The following is a 4980-nucleotide window of genomic DNA, read 5'->3' as shown; positions in this document are numbered from 1 at the left end:
GCGTGCGTGGAGTGGGTCTGGGGGACGAGGAATTTGACCGCGTTGTTTTCGGTTATTTGCATGCTGTGACGTACTGGGCGTTTCAAAAGTTGCTGCATAGATCGAGGAGATACAGTCAATTATACGGTTTCCTTCGTTTTTTACCCTCCTTGGAGTGCAATATGAGAGGCAGTCGTACAGTGCGCTGTGTGTTAAGGTTCTTTAAGTAGCTATGGGTGATTATGCAAATGGGAGATGCGTCGTACCTGGAAATAAATTAAAACGCGAAGAAATGGATATCTGGAAGGGTTCCTTACAATTTTGTTTCGGTATGAAAGGGTTGAATTTTTTTCACATTTGTCTTAGCCTTAGCTGCAGAGATATTCAGAATCGCTCTTAGTACCATGAGAGATATTTCATGCAAGGTCGCTTTTAATTCCGCAATGTGCAATGGTAGCCAATAAATCATGGTCACCCCCTGATGGGGTGGGGAGGAAATGATGCGACTGTCAAATCTCTGCTTTCACTGCATTTGTACTTGGCCCACAAACACTGTTCTCGTTCTCACGTTCGTCGGTGTGGGTCGAGGCACGCAGGAGTCAGCTGTGATTTATCGTTAAAAGAATAAATTGATCGCCCGTGCGAAATTTCAATTGGTTTATAGTTGATTTCACAGCGGTTCGAGGGGCGAGGCGGGAAAATTTGAAAGCTTCAGAAACAGAAACACGACGTTACGACTGAGGAATTACGCAATCGAATGAAACTGGGGATCGATTGACGATTAATTGGCTTATGTAAATGCCGAATACTTGGTAAACTGCGTATTTCAAATAAAACAGTATGATAATATAATAAATACTATATTGTTACAGAATACAGTAACTTAAATTCAACGTTTTAAATATTACAATATTCAGAACTTCCAAAAATTTTGTTTCTAATATCAAAGTTTTCGAACTTCAACATCTTTGCTAATTACAAAGTAAACTGGAACAACTTCAACTCCTATTAGCTTCTATTTTTATTATCATTCTATTAGCCACACGTTTTCAAAATTAGGTATCGACATATTCTGCTTATCAAATTCTATCTGACAAAGATTCCTTAAAAACTAAGCAGCACCAAGCTACATTTGGGGACACCTCGTTAACGGAAGCTCCAAGTACCGCCGAGAAGCCAACAATGAGTGCGATGACGCACACGGTACGCGATATATGTTTCACGGGGCGTGAAATATATTTTATTATCGGGCCGCGAGAAAAATGATAGCAGTGTCAAATCTCTGCTTTCACTGCGTTTGTATATGACCCAGAAAGAATTTGCATACGGGTGCGCGCGGTTCGGTGTGGGTCGAGAGGCACAAAGGTTCGGCTGTGAATTATCGGCGCTGAAGGGGACCAGAAACGAGCACGCGCTCGTGCGCTACCGAATGCTCATTACCGAGCGACGTTCCACCGCTCGAGAATATCGCTCGTGACTCATGCCACGCGAGTAAAAAGCACCGAAGTATAATGGAACCTCGCGAGATGAGCAGGGCAAAGGAAGATTTGGCTTGCCGAATCCGGACCACCAACCTCGAGGCGGGCACCGATTCCCAGCAGAGACTCGATTATCCGTACGTGCTTTCGTCGAACGTACGATTATCTTGAATACTATCATCGAACAGTATCAAACAGCGACCTACAAGTCCTCGCGATGGGGTCGATCAATTTTCGAGAAGAATCGAAGGCGACGCGAGTGTAATCGATGTGTATCGTTGTTTTGAATCAATCATTCAGAATGAGTTATAGAGATTTTATTTCGTAGAGGGATGTGTCTAAGCGAGAGTAATCAATTATACTTAGAAAACTTCGGTTTTGCTTTGAATTAGTACTATGGATTGGTGGGTATAAATTTGTTCGTTGTAAGCACTGATGAGATTTCTGTATTTTTATGGGAACTCACCGAAAAGGCAATCAGGTGTAATTGAAATTTATTGAAAGGAGAGTACCTAGAAGAAATGAAAAGAGACTGTTCCTGCTTTTAACTTCTCATTTTTTTATTTTAAAAATAGACATCTAGTTTCGTGTGATTTTATTTTTCTAATAACTTGAGACTACTGTCTATTAGCATCCATTCGACGCATACTTAGTGTTCATTTTTATAATATTCTGTTACACAATTTTCCATCCACGAGCGAGAAAAGTAGAACGTCAATCAATAGAAACTTAGTATCAATTAGGACACAAGAGAGGAATCGAAAAGAGTGAAGTCATAAATAAGCGACAGCAGCCGTCAAAGTGTTAATGCAACACGTTTTACTTATTTAGCATGTAGATTTACTGCGTGAAGTATTGCCACGCATTCATGAATCATTCTGTATAACCCCTTAATTAAAACGATCGGGTGAAGCCTGAGGAGCGACGTCAGAACGGTCGACGTATCCATGTAACGCGGAACACGGGGCGCATCAATTCCGACTGAAAGCTAAAGTGATTTCGTTCGTTGATACATCGTGCATGGTAACCCATTCGGGAGAAGGATCGTGACGCGCGTACGACCGCGGGACGCGAGATACGGAAGTAATCGAACAAGAACGATGAAGCGAATTCCTGAAGGTAACCGGGCCCAGACCTGGCACGATGCGAATCCATCTCTGCCTTTCGCTCGCATGATTTCCTTCTCGAACGGCCTGCTCGATGCGCCTTGCCTCTTAATTAATTTTCCTTCTTCGGACAAAGATCGTCGACGAAAATCACCGCCACCCTTGCGCCTTACCGGTTTTATCGTCGACGGTGCTTGAAAAAGCGCACGGATTATTTACCTTCAAAACGAACTGTGAGTTATCGAGGTGGGAGTGGTTTCAGCCACGGGCTTTCAGTCCAGTCGATTCCTGATAATTAAGGCGTTAGGGAATGTCTTTCAACGAGAGGTCGAGTCGTTTAACTGTGATTTAGTTAATATGTGGATCGAGGGTATTTTATAATATTCGAACATTTCATTCTTATTCGAAGAGGGAAAGGAAATTTGCATCGATTGTGTGTTTAATGAAAGGATTAATAGTTAATATAATAAAATGTGTGGGTAGTAAGAGGATATATGAAATACTGAGTAACTAAAGAAAAAAGGCACTATTCTAATTTGTTGTATTTTCATCTTCTACTTATTATTTTTTTCTCCCCCTTTATCAGCAATCAGGATTAAATTGTATAAGCTGATGTGTTATCCTAGGACTTTGAAGTCTGTTTTATGATGTGATCAGGGTTTCTCCATTCAGGAGGATTCCCGAAAGGACTTTAGAAACACGTCGACCCAACGAATTCCAAGGTGTATCTGAAAATAGCAACAGGACCTCTTTGTTCCTTTGGCTGTATGCTTTGTCCGTTCACGTTGGACAATTGCGTTTAATTGTCACGAGCGAAACGGCATAAAGCCGCGCCGTTCGCCTTGGTCCACTGGTCCTTGAAGGAAAAGGAAGAAAGCATCCTCCTGCTGTGGCGCTACAACATTTTTCCTGACGCTTAGTGCCCAGTCAGCCTTGTTCTGTGAGTCTTACGATGGCGCCGCTGAGAAAGTTATCGAGGCAACTTTGCATATCCTTTTTGAACGTCCTTCGGTAGAAAAAATTTGTCATCGAAATGGAAGAGTAGGATTGTCGTGTCGGACTATAAATTCTCTTCTCTGTCCTTAATTCAATGTATCTGAGAGAAGTAAGCTTGTAGCATTTAAATTAATTTGCATTGGGAATGAATTCGTTTTCGACGTTAGTAACAGAATGGTTCATTACACGCTCTGTATATTTATTTCTTAACCCTGAGAATTATTGTATTAAATTAACTACCTGCATACGTATATATACGACTAATAAAATATCGAAAAGTCTCATTTCAAGTCTCATCGTTGGTTCCATAGATCACACACCGATACTCCTAACAACTTTTAAAAAATTCAAGATAGAATATGAAAATTAATGCATCCTTCTAAAGATTTTAATTTGCTCGTCGCAGAAAACGAACAAAATCGTACCCCTTGCGTCGAAGAAAATTTCGTTAAAAATTAGGCACACAAAATAGCCGCGCATCTCCAGTGGAGGGATCAAGCGATTAAATAAATCACCATCAAGCCGTCTGGCACTCGATTTGTTCAATCATACACGGTGCTGTTGAAAAATTGACGTCGAAAGTCCGCCTTTCTCTGTGCGCGTTTCATTACTGCATTAATTGGACGTTATTTTTGAACGGTTACACGACGAAGCCATTAATAATCGAAGACGGAACAGTGCTCGAATCGATAATAAGTTCGCGCGTAACGTCCGCGAAGTTGCACGATCCGCGCGATTTCTTTACGGGATCGACGATTTTCGCAGCGTGGCGAAATCGTTTGGCGTGCGGCCGTGCCTCTCGCGAGAGTCGAAAGGTCGAAAGGAACTCGACGGAACCGTGCCCCCGGCGCCCAATTGCCATCATTCTCGTCTGGATCGATGAATAGGATGATTAACGTCCATCGCGGGGAAAATTTTCTGGACGTTCTTCCTACGCGCTGCTCGGCACACGAGCCGGACCTTGGATAATTATTAATTAGCGATAGGTTAGCGGGGGTCCGACAGGTTCAACTGAGAGCAGCGGTGCTGGTACCAGATGGGGCACAGGATACCCTGATTTGCGCGGGAATCTCGTTTTTTGAGGTTCAGGGTGACTTCACGTGAGAAGCATTCAACTTGTATTATATTCTGTTGGTGCTGAAGACTTTTGCGTGAGATGATATAGTGTCTACTCTGTATGAGCTTGTGACTCTGAGAGGAAAGAGCGAGGAAACTTATGAACAATAGGACTGCGTTTTTTCAAGATGGATTCATATGTTGATAACTCGTTTTTGTTTCGCTAAGTGGGAAGGTGAAATGTAATGTAAGGATAATTTCAAGAAATAAGTATGTATGACAGTATTTTATTATACTTTATCATAGTTCACGTATGGTAAAATACTTTTATATAGTGAGAAAATAATATAGATAAACCAAAGACT

This window comes from Calliopsis andreniformis, chromosome 9 (genome assembly GCF_051401765.1).
Source record: "Calliopsis andreniformis isolate RMS-2024a chromosome 9, iyCalAndr_principal, whole genome shotgun sequence".
NCBI lineage: Eukaryota > Metazoa > Arthropoda > Insecta > Hymenoptera > Andrenidae > Calliopsis > Calliopsis andreniformis.
This window is presented reverse-complemented; position numbering follows the sequence as displayed.